This window comes from Saccopteryx leptura, chromosome 13 (assembly GCF_036850995.1).
Source record: "Saccopteryx leptura isolate mSacLep1 chromosome 13, mSacLep1_pri_phased_curated, whole genome shotgun sequence".
NCBI lineage: Eukaryota > Metazoa > Chordata > Mammalia > Chiroptera > Emballonuridae > Saccopteryx > Saccopteryx leptura.
In genome coordinates, this window is record NC_089515.1 from 28,740,230 (window position 1) to 28,757,433 (window position 17,204).

At 39.3% G+C, this 17,204-nt stretch overlaps 1 protein-coding gene across 2 annotated transcripts in view; it reads left to right on the forward strand.

Annotated features, from left to right (window-relative positions):
* The window catches only part of HPSE2 (heparanase 2 (inactive)), a 773,696-nt gene that overhangs the window by 474,373 nt on the left and 282,119 nt on the right, over positions 1 to 17,204 (forward strand). The window lies entirely within an intron of this gene.

Here is a 17,204-nt window from a genome sequence, read left to right on the forward strand (position 1 = left end):
AACTGCTGTGTATCATGGACTCACAACTCAAAACCTACTTTTGCCTCTCCTGTATATAACTGTGCCTCTATATTTACATAGTTATCCAAAAGATGATGCAGATTTCCAGATGTTAATTTTAATCTGAAAGATCTCCATTAGGCTGGAATGAGACAAGATATTATGTTAGTTTTATAGCTGTTATTTTCCACTTAGCAATATATATATAATTTATTTTGGTATTTTTCTGAAGTGAGAAGCAGGGAGGCAGAGAGACAGACTACCAAATCCACCCCACCGAGATCCACCGAGCATGCCCACCAGGGGGCGATGCTCTGCCCATCTGGGACGTTGGTCTGTTGCAGCCGGAGCCATTCTAGCACCTGAGGCAAAGGCAGAGCCATCCTCAGCACCCAGGCCAACTTTGCTCCAATGGAGCCTTAGCTGTTGGAGGGGAAAAGAGAGAGAGAAAGGAGAGGAGGAAGGGTGGGAAAGCAGATGGTTGCTTCTCTTGTGTGCGCTGGCTGGGAATTGAACCTGGGACTTCCACATGCTGGACCAATGCTCTACCACTGAGCCAATGGGCCAGAGCCCCACTTAGCAATATATTAATATTTTTTCATGTCAAAAATATTTTTCTATAGTACATTTATTGAATCCATCCTATGGATTGATTCATTCACACTCCTATTGGAAAATCAGTCCCTCTCTCTTTTTCTCCCTCTGCCATTAAATAAATCTGTGATGAACATTTTTATACACTTTTGCATCCAGTTCTGTATATGCCCTCAGAGAACATTTTTATTTATTTATTTTTTTTCAGAGACCATTTTTAGAAGTGGAATTTTTTAGTCCAAGGGTATATGCATTTTTAAAGCTTTTAATATATTTTGCCAAATGTTTCTTTTCAGAGGAGCTTTTAAAGTTTTATAAGGATTATATAATCTGAAATCTTAATAAACAGATTGGGACTTAGAGCAGGGGATTACACATTACAAGTGAGGTCATTACTGTATATCCTAGAAGTATTTCATCCAAACTAATCAGGATAGTTGTTATTTGAAGACTCAGCAAGAGTAAGTCCTCTCTAACCTCTGGACAGGCTCAGAGAAATACAGCTAATTTGAGAATTGGGCCTCTGATTCTCTATTGATGGTGCACTCATCTATGTCTATGTAGTGCTTATGTCTAAATGAATTCATAGTGTCTGAATATTAAAATACTAAAAGCCAGAAAAAGCTAAAAACTAAATGATTCCACACATAGGTGGGATACAAAACTGAGACTCCGGGACATAAATAAGACTTAAGTGGTTACCAGGAGGAAGGTCATGTGGGGAAGAGGATTGAGAGAAGGGGTATAAAGAGGGACAAATATAAGGTGATGGAGATGGTTTGACTTTGGGTGATGCATATACAACATAAGCGACTATTCAAATATGAAGATGTTTACCCAAATTTTATGTACTCTTGTTGATCAATGTCATCCTATTAAATTTAATTTTCTAAATAAAAAAAAAGAAGAAAAAGAATACTATAAGCCCAGAGTCTCGTAAAAATCCAAAAGTACAGTATGTCTGTAAAGTCATGGTGCACTTTTGACCGATTACAGAAAAGCAACAAAAGATGATAGAAATGTGAAATCTGCACCAAATAAAAGGAAAATCCTCCCAGTTTCTGTAGGATGATGTGGCAGCATGTGCACATGTGCAGATGATGATGTAACACCGTGCATACAGCGAAGCAGCCCACGGCCATGCCAGTCGAGATGTGGATGGCACAAAGAAAAATTCAGTGTGTTCTGTGGCTCGCTAAATGCGAATCTGTGACCAAAGTGCAATGTGAATGTCAGCGCATTTATAACAAAGCGTCACCACATAGGAATAACATTACTCAGTGAGATAAGCAGTTGAAGGAAACCGGCAGTTTGGTGGAGAAACCCCGTTCTGGTAGGCCATCAGTCAGTGACAAGTCTGTAGAGCAGGGGTCCCCAAACTACAGCCCGCGGGCCACATGCGGCCCCCTGAGGTCATTTATCCAGCCCCCGCCACACTTCTGGAAGGGGCACCTCTTTCATTGGTGGTCAGCATCCATATCCTGTGCTCCTGGAGTACTGTATGTAGCAGCGTCGCTCACGTACAGTACTACTTCCGGTGACACGGGATGCACGCGTCACGGCTCCGGAAGCGCGTCATATCACTTGTTATGGCTAGCAATGACAAATATGGAACCGGACATTGACCATCTCATTAGCCAAAAGCAGGCCCATAGTTTCCATTGAAATACTGGTCAGTTTGTTGATTTAAATTTACTTGTTTTTTATTTTAAATATTGTATTTGTCCCCGTTTTGTTTTTTTACTTTAAAATAAGATATGTGCAGTGTGCATAGGGATTTGTTCATAGTTTCTTTTTTATAGTCTGGCCCTCCAACAGTCTTGAGGGACAGTGAACTGGCCCCCTGTGTAAAAAGTTTGGGGACCCCTGCTGTAAAGGCTATACAGGATAGCTACCTAAGGAGCCCTAAATAATCTGTGCATGAGCCCAAATCGAACTGCACTGAATAGGTATGAAACTGGGAGAGTTTTTCTTTTATTTGGTACAGATTTTACATTTCTATCATCTTTTACTGCTTTCCTGTGACTGGTCAAAAGTGCACCATGACTTTATGGACACACTGTATATAAGGAAATAATAGTATAATAGAAAAATAATTAAACTGTGAAAGAATAGATCCTTGCTATGTCCACTGAATTAAATAATTCTGATATACAGTATACCCTTGACTGCCGAGTGCGGGTTCATATACCTCTAGCTAGGGTCTTGGAAACAGGCTATCATAAATAAGCTTTCAAATGGAGAGAAGGCAAAGTAGGAGTTAAGAGCCCTCACAAGTAAAGGAGTTAAGTCTTTCCTAATCAATCCTCATTTTTTGCTGGCTTCATTAGCTTACTGCAGATTAATGGAAGAACTGTTCTTGCAATTCTCATTTTTCCTAGACACCTCTTTTGTTTAATAAATTTCTATTCAGAATTCCAACCTCCGAGCAGTAATTCTCATACTCAGCACTTTTTGCTAATGATATTTTTGTCTCTAAAATTTATACATGGAAGATTACTTTCTGTAGCTATGTCCTAGGAATAGAACTTTTTTTCTTATTTTCCACACCCATTCTTGTAGTAAATCAAATCAGTCAACAAATAGTAGACATCTAATTAGCATTAGGCACAATTCTGGGACTTCATTTATTATCTGACCTTTATAATCTCCATTCTAATATGAAGGTCATACTGACACTTTTGGTCTCCAGGTATCATTTCCCCCCAGTCCCACTGCAAAATATTCCTCCAAATATCTGGATGTTCCCTTTCCCTCAGTGTATAGTCCCTGAGCAAATGACTATGGGTTCGTTTGGGGACTAAGGGTTATAATATATAATGCTACAGTGTTCCTTTTAACGAACTGGCCATTGCTTCAGTCAATGTGTTCTGGGTCTGAATGTTGTAGCAAAGGATTAAGACTTTTTTTGTTTGTTTGTTTTAGAGATAAAGAAAGACAGACATAGACAGGGACAGACAGACAGGGAGGGAGAGAGATGAGACACATCAATTCATTGTTGCAGCACTTTAGTTGTTCATTGATTGCTTTCTCATATGTGCCTTGACCAGGAGGCTCCAGCTGAGCCAGTGACCTGTTGCTCAAGCCAGTGACCTTGGCCTCAAGCCATCCACTTCGGGCTTCAAGCCAGTGACCATGGGGTCATGTCTATGATCCCACGCTCAAGTTGGCGAGCTCGTGCTCAAGCCAGCAACCTCAGGGTTTTGAACCTGGGCCCTCAGCATCCCAGGTCAATGCTCTATCCACTGTACCACTGCCTGGTCAGGCTGGATTAGGACTTTTCAATGAAACAGACATTCTCAGTCTCCTGCTTATCCATTTTTGTCTTGTGGTTATTAAGTAACGTTCCTGTGGCTGCCCATCTGTTTGTTCTAAGGATGTCATGCTCCATTATCCATCTCTACAACTCCCTGCTGGTGAAGCCCACTTAGCTACCCCTCTAATCTTGCTGACCATTATGGTAATTGAAACTTTTTGGCTTATTATAGTTAAGCATTGCCACTGATCTCTATAGTTTTGGGCCCTATTACCCCATCCTTGTGGTTATTGACAAGCTCAAACCTGGCTGCAAATAAGAGCCACCACTGAACTTACCAGTGCTGGGCCCCTCTCACCAGCACATTCTTAATGGCCTTCAGGAAATGGTGTCATTTGGGTTCTCCTCTGGACCATAAGCCTCTGGTGAATTTTTTGGCCTTATAAATATATTCATTTTAGCACGGCCATTTCCCTCAGTCTCTTTTATTCCTTTCTTTACCATCTTCCAGGGCAACTCAGACATTTCTACTTTGCTCAGCATGGCTATTACTTTTTCTAGGATTCTAAATGTCATCCCAGCAGTGAATTTTCCCCATCCCCTGGGATCATTGCCAGAATGTTAAACCTCATGTCCCAAGAAAGCAAACACAGTCAATGAATTCTTGATTACTCATCTTATATTCTGGCCCCCTTGATCAGACATATTCAAAATCTGATTCCAGAGGTATATCCCTGGTTCCTAAGATACATGCTAGCTAATAATCACCAACTCCTTGACTACACAGTCTGTTCACTAAGTAATGCTGGTTTTTTGTCCTGGACATTAGCCTGGTAGCCAGGAGAGGAGGTGTCAGAGCTCCTGAGAGGGCACCTGCTGTCTTGCAGGGAGAGGCTTCTGCAGTGTTTTCCAACACAGGGCAAATGCTACCTCTTACTAGAGAAAAGTAGGCCACATTATTAGCTCTGAGGGATCGGGGTGGGGGGGTCTTTAGCTCCAATAATTGGGCATTCATCCAGATGTCTCCATCCCATTTTTCAACTTACTAGGTTTCTCCAGCCAGAACCTTGTTATTTCCATAACAGACCTTTATTGGTTGAGCGTTCAGATGTCTGTGAAGCCCTAAAACGGTCAGATCTTCAGTCTTCTGCTGAGTTGTGTGCCTGTCCACTACAGGATATAAGGGCACCTTTATAAATGACCAGAGAAATCAATCTGGCTCTCATACTTAGCCATTAGTTACTTGTTTATGGCCCTTAATTTCTCATTATTTTTCATCAGAACTTCAATACATATTTGCAATAATCTGCCACTCTGCTGTCTTTGTAGAATACCCCCATCCCCATATCTTTAAAATTATTTCAAGTGTATCTCTCTACCTGGCTGTTTTCTCCCGTCACCACCATTGAAATCTTTAGCACCCACTTACCCCACTCAAGATGGTATCCTTTTTGTCTACTGGGTGGTGAGTGAGTCAGTCCCAGGTCTGCATTTTACTGCCTGCTTCCTTGAACTGTTCTCATCATATGCTAAGAAGTAGAAAGGAGGATAGGATTAGATGTGCCAGAGATTGATGGGAGATGGGGAAGTTGGCAAAGGTGAAGGAAGTTTTCAGACTAGTCTAATGTCTGTGGAAAAAGGAAAGAAATAATAGGGTAGGAGGAGTCTTAGACTACAGCACAATTCCAAAAAATATTCTTGCAGGTGATGGGGAGTCCTTAAGCCAAATTTGTAGGTGTCCTGCAACTTGCTGGAATGAACTTGCCTTAGGACCTTTGGCCATTGACTGGGAACAGCCGATGGGAGGTGTGCCCTTGGCAAGAACACAGTGGTGAATGTGGAAGAGCAGTAGCTAGAGCTAATAATCAGTTAAGCTTCCTGTCGCAGGATTTCTGCGTGACATATTTCATAGTATGGCGTCCATGAGCGTGCACACACAGAGTCATTGCTTAAGATCCGTAAATCTTCATGTGCAATAGTAGCAGATGAGAGTGTCTGATGGGCTGTATCTCAAGAACGGGGATTCTGGTATCTCTGATGCAAATTCAAAATATACAAATATACACACAGATAGTACACCTAAGAATCCACTCAACCATACCATTAGCTTATAATTTCTTATTCAGAATGGATTTGTACAAACTTTCTTAGTCAGTCTAAAGAAACGACCTGCCATTCATGTCTTTGTTTCTATGTGACAGTATGTATCAAGTTTCTCATAGCTGACTGATATGTCTTTGCAACACAGCAAGATTATAAACTGAGAGTTCCCTGTAGCCAAGAGAGGCAACCAGAACTCCTCCTGGGCACCTTGACATATAAATCATCAAGTATGTGCTCTATCACTATTTCAGTGGTTTTGACAAAGGGACTTTTCTATAGCCTTCAAGCTGAACAACAGTTCACCTTCACATCCAAAAAAAATAATAATGTAATATAAGTGTGGTTTATGTATGTGACCAACATGACTAGTATATATGTTTTGGTCTCATTATTCTATTCTGTTAATAATATGCTGGTTATATCCAAATTACTATATCTCAGCCTATAAATTCCTTAAAGCAAGGACCATGTCTCATCTTTGGTTACACTCAATACCCAAGTGACTAATTCAGTGCCAACAAGTATTTAGTGACTTCTTTCCTTAACCCTCTCCTGTCTTTCTTAGACCAGCTCTTTATTGTTCCCCATTAGAACCACAATCTTTAGAGAGATGCCCTATATCTCTGTATAATCATTTCTTTTCCCTGCATTAGTTAGCACCCAACCCCCGCCACTCATGGGAGAGATGGGTCTGTCCTAGAGCAAAATGATTTTAAGTCAATAAAGAAATGTTATATTACTTACTGACATACAGTAAGATTTCTCACAGGCTCAAGGGGACCTTTGCTAAAAAGCTGGTTAGTGTGTCATCATGGCAACTAAAGAAATTTCTTCCTAAGAAGAAAATATCTTGATGACTAAAGAAACCAGTCTCTCCCATCCCCTAACCCCCAACACAACACAATCAGCAGTTCAAATGCTGCAGAAATGTTTACCTGAGACCTATGTTCTCTTATTGATCAATGTCACTTCTTCCCAATCTTTCAGTAATGTGGTAGTTTTGCTCTATTTTGTTTTCTTTACATTCCTTTGGATTCACTTGAGCACCTTGCATCTGTTAAATTTATTATTATTATTATTATTATTATTTTTGTAAATTGAGAGGTTTTAAACTATTGTTTCTTCAAATATGTTTTTATGTACTTTTCCTTCCTGGTTCTGGGATATCAATGACATGAAAGTTAGAAGTTTTGACATTGTCTCACAATTTTCTGAGAGTATGTCCATGTTTTAAGTCTTTTTCTCTTTTCTGTCTTTATATTGTATATTTATTCTGTTCTATCTTCAAATTAATTTACTCTTTCTTATATAACTCCCAATTCTGTTATTGGGTCTATCAAGTGAATTTTTAATTTTGTATATTATACTTTTTTCCAAACTAAAATTTTTATTTGGTTCGCTTTTATAGTTTCTATTTCTCTATTTAAAACTCCTGCCTTTTTATTCATTTCAAGCATGCTCATCATTACCTATGGATGATGGCTCTAATAGCTGCTTCCAAGTCTTTGTCTAATAATTTTAATGTCTGGGCATGTCAGAATTGCCATCTGTTGATTGCCTTGTCTCTTGAGAATTGATCAGATTTTCCTTTTTTTGTTTGATTTTTTTAGTTTTCTTCGTGTTTGATTAATTTGAATCATATTCTGGACATTTTGAATTTTATGTTATGAGACACAGGGTCATGTTTTTTTTTTGTTTTTGTTTTTTGGCATACATTCAACCTGGTTGTATTCAGACTGTAATTTCTATCTTATCTGCGATGAGTGGTGGTTTTAATGTCAGTTCAGTTTTCAAATCTGTTATTTGGGTCTGCCCAGTACATCGGCCAGTAGGGATTATTTTGGACATGGGTCATGATTTATATATTTTATCCTTAAAAAATACTTTATTATGCTTCTTTAGGTCTCTTTAACATATTGAAGCGCCAGGGTAATCTGGGATTTATGCTGTTTCATACCTAGAACTAGGTGTATCTCTTTTTCCAACTCTCCTCTTCTGGGAATTCCCTTCTTTACAACACGTGCGCATGCACACACACACACACACACACACACGCGCGCTCGCTCACTAGATCTAAAAGATTCTTTTCCTCAGTCCTTTTGTCCCAAATGATGGCTTTTTCTCAGGGTTTTATCACCTTATGGACAAACTGTTAAGGAAGAATCTACCCTCCAAAAACTCAGAATTCCTCCCCATTATTTGGGCAATTGAGGCCTGTTTCTCAATTCCTTGTCAAGAGAAATGAGTCTTCTTAGACTTTTAGGTACTTGTGTCATCATTGCCACATCCATAAAACTCTCCACTGGCTAGCCCTGTAGAAGGACTGGGAGAGAAAACAGAAAGAGGGAAAATTAAAAAGAAATGGGTATTTTTCTATACAGTGTCATTCGTTGGTTAATAAGATTATATAGGTTTCAAGTGTATGATTCTAAAGAGACATCATTTGTATATTGCATTATGTGCCCACTACCCAAAGTCTTATCTTCTTGCTTTACCATATATTTGACTCCCTTTATTTTTTATTGTCCCTCCACATGGATGGATCTTGAAAATATCATGCTCAGTGAAACTAAGGTTAATTTTGATAACAAGGGTAAGATGGTATCAGCCAGGTTTCTTCTCTGTAAAATTACTATTTTTGTCTTTGTAACTAATGAATATCTTGTGGGGAGATAATTTGAGGTGATCCAAATATCTATTTTTTTTGTTGTCATACTCTCACATAACAATTTTAGCATCCATTAATGGTCTTGACTGCGACAATTACTATTGAGGCATTGCCCTAATGATGATTTTCTATGTCTGTTCTTCTACATTATATGAATTGGTATTCTGTGAAGAACAGCTCTTCTTTCTCTCCCTTTGATTTATTTAGGCAATTATTTATGTATACAAGATGACTTTAGGATATTTATTCTATTCTGTGGGTTATAATGTATTGCTACCATTATTTTTGTTGTTGTTCAAGTTGTCTTAGCTTTGACCATTGGGAGCTCCCTGAGGTTGGCTCCTATGTCCTCTTGACATGTCTCTATCATTTTTTGAGACCTTCTTCATATCCTGGTACCAAATGTTCTAGGCTTTTTCTGTGTTTTATCTCTGGCATCAACCATTTATCCAAGGAGCCCTGGTTCCTTTTATTAGAGAGTGGTATTTAGAAACCCAAGATCTGGGTGCTAGGTGAGCTCATTAATTCTGGAATGTCATTACTTCCAGGCCTGATCAGCAGACAATATTATACATCTATAGATGTATATATCACCCATATATACATCTATATTATATTACTACATCTACCCATCTGTACAATATTCAAAACCGTTAGTTATATTGATGCCTCCGATTCTAATCCAGTTCCACAGGGTTTATTCTAGCCTTCTCCCTTTATTATTGGAATCTGTTTCTGTAACACAGATTCTTTATAATTGGTTTAACCAGTCCCCATTTGATAGGCATTTAGATTGCTTTTAGTTATTGGCTGTTAAAATGAGTACTGTAGTGATAATATTTGTACATATATCTTGGAGAGATTTTATAAGTATCTATATAGGAAAAAAATGTCTAGCAGTGGGCTTACTTGGTGTAAAGAAACGAATATTAAATTTTTTTTTTTTTATTAAGTGAGAGGTGTGGAGGCAGAGAGACAGACTCCTGCATATGTCCTGCCCTCCGAGCTCTGCCCGGCAAACCCCTGACTGGGTGATGCTCTGCCTATCTGGGGCTGCTGCTTTGTTTCTCGGCAACTAAGATATTTAGCTGAGGTGAGGCCTTGGTGCCATCCTCAGTGCCCAAGGCCAACTTGTTCGAATGAGCTATGGCTGTGGGATGGGGGGAAGAGAGACAGAGAGATAGAGAGAGAAAAGGGGGAGGGTTGGAGAAGCAGATGGACACTTCTCCTGTGTTGCCCTGGCTGGGAATCAAACCCAGGACTTGCATACACCAGGATGACACTCTACCACTGAGCAAACCGGCCAGGGACAAACATTTAAATTTCTTATAGATATTTCCAAACTATCCTCTTAAAGTAGTATTTGCATCTTCTAAAAAAAATTATTATTTTCCTTTGGGAGGGGGAAGGGAGAGAGAGAAAAAGAGAAGCATCAATTCATTGTTGTATACTCATTTATTGCTTCTTGCTTGTCGTTTGTGCCCTGACTGGGGATTGCATTGGTGACCTTGGTGTGCCAAGACAATGCTTTATTCACTGAGCAAGCTAGCCAGAGCCTGTTTGCATCTTTTAAAATCACTTTCTTAAGGGCACATTTCTTAAAGCAATCCTGGCCTGTTTGCTAATGTCAGTGTCTCTTTTACTCTTTTCCTATCACCATTTAGATCAACTTCTGATGGTATCCAGAGGTCCCAATATACTCACTGATATTTCATTTTCCCTTTAATCTAGTTACATTGATTAATGCAGTCATTAGTCTCTAGTCCAGAACCTTCCAATAGTGCTGTAACTTTTATTCATAGACATTTCTCAAGTCTCGTTATGCTTCAACAGCTTCAGTCAAATTATAGACATCTATGCTGATTTCTTTATAACCTAGTTAAAGTTTCATTGCCCTGACTAGACTGGAGATATTTCTCTTTATATTAAAATCCACTTTTAGCTTAGAGATGTCTTCACTCTTTACAAAATGTCTGTGTTTTCCTCCTAGGCGATTTTCAAACTCTTCTGTTAATAGCTACAATTAAAATGCCCCCCCCTTATTGGTTGTACTCAGTAATTTAAATAGTTTCTCATTAACTGATGGTTTCTCTGAACTACAGGAGGCAAAGTTGGTTCGGAGTTCATCTTACCCTGTTTCACTCTTACATTTCTTCTCTGGCTTCCCCTAGAAATTTCTCTGTTTTTCCCGTTTCTGTTGGATCATAACCTATGCCTCCCCTGTATTATTCATTCTAAACTGAATAGTTAAAGCAACGAGGATATTATTTGAATGTACTTAACAGCATGATGTAATAAACATAATCTGGAGGGAATTTGTTACAATGAATAATGATAATTGAGGCTGAGTGTTTAGGATACAGACAGATTGTCCCTAAGCGGCCTTGAATGAGCCTAAAGAACACCTGTATGAGTTACACATTTATCAGAGCTTATTGTGTATCAGACACTGAAATGCACGCTAAAAAAGCAGACATAGTACCTTCTCTTTGGCAGCTGCTCCAGTCTGCCATTAGAACAGGAGGCAGAGATGAACATTGATAACATAGTTGGCTGTTGCTTGATACAGGAGTTGATTAATAGCTGGGAGAGACCAGAGGCAGGGAAGCCCCAATGTCTCTACCTTACAGAGTCAAGGAAGACCTCACAGAGGAGACCACTGATCTAGGCTGTGAAGAGTGAAGAAAAGAGGAAAAAAAGATATCCCATGCAAAGATTTAAAGCTTAGAACAACAGGGAGCCATGGAATAATGTGCTTGTTGAGAAATGATGGGGAATTCTAATGTGGTCCAAAGTTGATCAGACTAGTGTTTGAGAAACTTTTGACCAAGTATAAGCAGATATCACACAGAAAACATTGCATATTTGTTTTTATTTGTTTTAAGGACTTGGTCCAATTTCACTCATTTCTAAACTGGCAAAAAGGGTTAAATTTCCCCTTTGTGACTAGTGTGTATGTGTGTGTGTGTGTGTGTGTGTGTGTGTGTGTGTGTGTGTGTTTAAGTGCTTTTTCTGTGTGGCTGAGGACTTGGACACATGGTCTTTACCCTTAGCTCTTAAAAGTGTCTATTATTGACTCCAAAAGGAGAAGTTGGTGCTGAGTACCATAGAGTAATGTCAGTTTATCTTGATTGTGAACACATGAAAATATGAACATATTATAAAATCACACAAACAACAAAATGTAGAGATTAGTCATACTTGAGCAGAGTTCAGTCAATACTGTGGTGTCAGTTATCTGAGGTAGCTTCCCTACCCCCCAACTCAAAGGAACCAACTGTAATGGAAAGGGGTCTGTTTGGGGGAGGATTTATTCCTGAGTATGAAGTTATGGAGAAGTTTTAATGACTTACCTTTATTGAACTCAAAAAGCACAAGTAGAAGCCAACCAATCACCATTTAATGCCCAGGTGACACTTATATGAGCTGATTCACATTTTAAAAACATCATTCTGGCTACTGAGTTAAAAGGAAGCTAGAGGAGAATAGAGGGCGAGGGAAGTAGGTTAGAGTCTACAGCAATAATTTAGGCAAAAGATCATATAACAGTACAAACCAGGGTGGTAGCAGCAGAGTAGTGGAAGTGATTGGGGTTTAGAAGAGGAACTTAGAGATGATGTCTGTTTGGAAAGTGAGGGACTGGGCCATGTTTATAAGCTTTGTTTGTATAACACTGTAAAGTATTTTTCCTCTCCGAGAAGGAAGGAGGGGCCAGAGCCACCAAGTGTGGAATAACAAAAGGCTTTATTGAGTACAGTGCATCCCGCCTGGCAAGGTTCCCTGGCCCCAAAGAAAGAAAGATGGAGGCCGGGGAAGTTGCAAGGGGTGACCTGTGTGAGGGATATTTAAAGGGTCCCTAGGGTGGTCAAGCTAATATGACGTGGTGAAATCTCACTGGCTGGCAGATAGTCGCTTTTTTTCCAAAGGGTTCCTGGGAAGTTTCTTTTGGCGCGCTTGGTTGTGGGCGGTCCTAGCCAAAGTTTGTGGGTCTGACCTTTCCCATTATCCACCAACCTTACAAACACTTTACCTAATTTCAACAAAATGTTAATTGTCCCTATTAAAGAATAGGGAGGGAGAGATTAGGGTAACCATTACTTCAGGGGAAATATATCATACAAAATCAGGATGAAGGAGGGAGAAACTAATCCTGGACGGGAGTGAAAGAAGGCAAGAATCAAAAACCTCTAGAGGCCCTGGCCGGTTGGCTCAGCGGTAGAGCGTCGGCCTAGCGTGCGGAGGACCCGGGTTCGATTCCCGGCCAGGGCACATAGGAGAGGCGCCCATTTGCTTCTCCACCCCTCCGCCGCGCTTTCCTCTCTGTCTCTCTCTTCCCCTCCCGCAGCCAAGGCTCCATTGGAGCAAAGATGGCCCGGGCGCTGGGCATGGCTCTGTGGCCTCTGCCTCAGGCGCTAGAGTGGCTCTGGTCGCAATATGGCGACGCCCAGGATGGGCAGAGCATCGCCCCCTGGGGGGCAGAGCACCGCCCCTGGTGGGTGTGCCGGGTGGATCCCGGTCGGGCGCATGCGGGAGTCTGTCTGACTGTCTCTCCCTGTTTCCAGCTTCAGAAAAATGAAAAAAAAAAAAAAAAAAAAAAAAAACCCTCTAGAAATATACCCCAAGAACACCATAGCACTGTTCCAGAAGGAGAAATGCACCCCCATGTTTATGGCAGCATTGTTCACAATAGCGAAGGTGTGGAAACAGCCCAGGTGTCTGTCAGAGGACGAGTGGATTAAAAAGCTTTGGTACATATATTCTATGGAATACTCCTCAGCCATAAGAAGTGATGACATTGGATCATTTACAACAACATGGATGGACCTTGATAACATTATACGGAGCAAAATAAGTAAATCAGAAAAAACTAAGAACTATATGAACCCATACATAAATGGGACATAAAAATGAGACTCAGAGACATGGACAAGAATGTGATGGTAACAGGGGGTGGGGTGGGGAGGGGAGGGAGGGGGCGAGGAAGGACAGGGAGTGGGGGGAGGGGAGGGGCACAAAGAAAACCAGATAGAAGGTGACAGAAGACAATTTGACTTTGGATGAGGGGTATGAAACATAATCAAATGTCAAAATAATCTGGAGATGTTTTCTCGGAACATATGTACCTTGATTTATCAATGTCACTGCATTAAAATTAATAAAAACAAGATAAAAGAACTCTAGGTGCTCACAAAAAATGAGCAGGGGGAAGGGCTGGATAGGTGCTTTGTGCACATTAGTGTTTGTAAACCAGAAAATCTCTGTGACAGTTCCACTCGTCCTCCTTTACAGCTCTGTACCTGTCCCGGCCTTTCAGAATGTTTTACTTGGAATTATGTCTTCAGTTGATAGGTCTCCCTTGACTCTGAATTTATGTATTCTGCCCACTCAGATTCTTTACTTAATATATCTTGTATGGCATCTTAAATGTAACATGCCCCAAACCAAAATCTGATCTTTGCTTTCTCTGCCTCCGTTCTCCTGTTCTTCTACATTTCCTGTATCAATGTCAAGTTCATCTTTCTGTTGCTCAAACTAAAAACTTTGAAGTCTTTTTTTTCGCACCCACATCGAACCCTTGACCAAGTCTTGTCAGCTCTATCTGTGAAACATCCCAGAACGCCAATCACTTCCACTACTCTGCTGCTACCACCCTGGTTTGTACTGTTATATGATCTTTTGCCTAAATTATTGCTGTAGACTCCTACCTACTTTCCTTGCTTTCACCTTTGCCCTCTATTCTCCTCTAGCTTCTTTTTAACTCAGTAGCCAGAATGATGTTTTTAAAATGTGAGTCAGGTCATATTCAAAACCATCCCGTAGTTTCCTGTGAAATTCTGGGTGAAAACCAAGGTCCTTACAGTGCCCAATAAGGTCCTACACAATCTGACCCTGCTACCACTCTGACCTCATCTCCCATTGCTCTTCCTTTCACTCATTCTGGGGCAGCCACACTGGCTCCATTCTGTTGTTCACATTCATCAGTCTCAGACCTGTCTTGGGCCTTTGCCTTTGCTATAACTGCACCTGGAATTTTTTTCGTAGTTATCCACTGACTTCTGCCTTGCCTCCCTCTGCTCAAATGTTACCTTATCCATGAGGCTTATTTAAAAGAGCATACCACAACCATTGGTTCTATTATCCTCTACCCTGCTTTACCACCCCATCAACGCCCACCACAGTTACACTAAATGTAAACTCCATCGGGCTAGGACCTGTTTTCTATTTGTTCATTGCTATAACCCTAGAGTGTGTAATATTACCTGGCATATAGTAAGTGCTCAGTAAATATTTGTGAATGAATGAAACCTACTAGAAATTCTAGCCACCAGGTGCTAGAGAGCCCTATCTTTGTCTGTTGGATTGTTGTTTGTCTACTTTGTTTTTAAAGTGCCAAGTTCTTAGGAAAGTAAGTAAAATGACTGTCATTCATATCTTAGCATGAATTCAATGATCTTATCTATTTGTAACATAAAGCTGAGATTATTCTCACTGAAGAAATGGACTTTTGGCAAAATGAGGTCTTAGATCTTGATTTTTAAAAACTTATCTCTGGTATTTCTTTAGTAACTATTTTATTTCTTTGCTTCCTGTTATTGCCACAGAGCTTCAACAAGTAAATTGAATGTACCAGAGTTTATTCCTTTTTCTCTACCACTCATTGTTTAAGTTCATACTCCCATCCTAAATCTAGTTTCTAAATTCACTTATTGATTAACTGCCACCATGTTTTTGCCTCTGGCCTTTTTCTCCTCAGTTTCTCACCAATACCTGCTGTCACTGACCAGCATCTCCTTGAAACTGTATTATTCTTGGTTCCTTAAGACTACATTTCTTTTCCTTTTCCCTGATATTTATTTGTATACATTTCTTAAGGTTTTGTCCTTCAGAAGCCTCAAGAACTTTTACAGCATTAACTATCAGCACAATATACTGTACTACAGGACTCCCAAGCCTACTGTATCTTACATCTCAAGCACCAGCTCTTCATCTTTAGCTACTCACTAGACAAGGCTCCTTAGTATCATATTCTTGAGATGCCAGGGAACCTGACTATAGGACACAGAGGCATTGGCACCCTCTGCTGGAGAGCGTAGAAAGTCATCTTTAAGTGTCTGCTTCCTTAAAGATGGAACCGGACAGCAGATGTCCGGAATCTTTGCAACAAAGATTACATTTGTTGAGCATGTACTAAATGCTCTCTATTCAAACATGTAATATTCTAAAAAACTCTAGAATACATCTCTTGAGCTGGCAATAATATCTATTAGATCTCTCGTTGGGACCTTTTAATATTTTACTAGACCACTTATTTGCAACTAAAAGGATTTGGATTGTGAGAACTCTTCAGCATGATTTTAAGGCAGGAAATTGCTCTCTGATAGATGCTGTGAAGGATATAATGAGATCAGAATCAACCTTAAGTAATTCAACAATGTAACTGAGAACCAAGACATTCACTCTGAGGAAGTGACTAAATCAAGGTAAATCCCAAGGTAAGACAGTGTCACAGGAGATGACACTAGGCACTCAAATACCAATAGGTGGTATAGATGCTGAGTTTAGAGAAGGTTCAAGTTACTATAAGGAGGTTGGTGTGTTCAGGAATGAATTCATGAAGGAGGCAGGACTTAATTTATCCTTAGCAAAGTATTTCCAAAATTTCTGGAACTCTAGTTCTCTATTTTGCCATGTTAAGAAAACCATCTATATTATTACTTCTTCACACTTTATACTGACACTTTTTTTATTTTGGGGGGAATACTTTTGGCTTGTTTTAAATGATCAAATCCTCGAAACCACATGTTTAATGTGCTTTTGTGTTTGTTATATATTTGTTTCTCTAAATTACATGAAACAAACACAGGAAATCCTTATTATATGGAGATAATTACAGTAAGACCTCACTTAATCATTGATAGGTTCTGTGATAGGACTTTAAGTGAAACTACGATAACGAAATCAATTTTACCATAGACTAAGTTATATAAACAAGAGTTTAGTTCCTGTGACATCTCATCAATGTTATAACAGAATGACATTGAACAAAACAATGTTATTGAGGACCTGCTCAAGTTCCACAAAAAGACCATTTAAAGGGAATCAATCTACCTAAAAAAATATCAGTTATTTATATTAATTTTTGAGGCAAAAGTTTGATTAGGATTTTAATTTATAAATGAAACTAAAAATTATAAAACTAGGTATTTCATTGCATACTTAACAAATTATAAGTTGTTGCAATTATGAACAATTTGAATTAACAAAATATTATTTAGTTGAATAGTATTTTTCTGATAAAATAATTTAACTTGTGACACAATCATAAATATTAAAAGACTTAAAAATAGACCTCTTTTGACCTGTTAATGTTAAAATTATTTTATAAGCAATCTATTTAGTTTTCATCCTTGTGAGTTTTCTCTTGTTCAAGTAGCTGATTTGTTCTTCTAGATCCTAATTTGTTAGTGGACTGTCATGTGATCTGAGCACTTATCATTTTTTTTAATCTCATGCAATTATGCTTCTTTTGCTCACATTTGTAACCTGACTTTCCAATAAATTTATACTGGGTTTGCATCATAT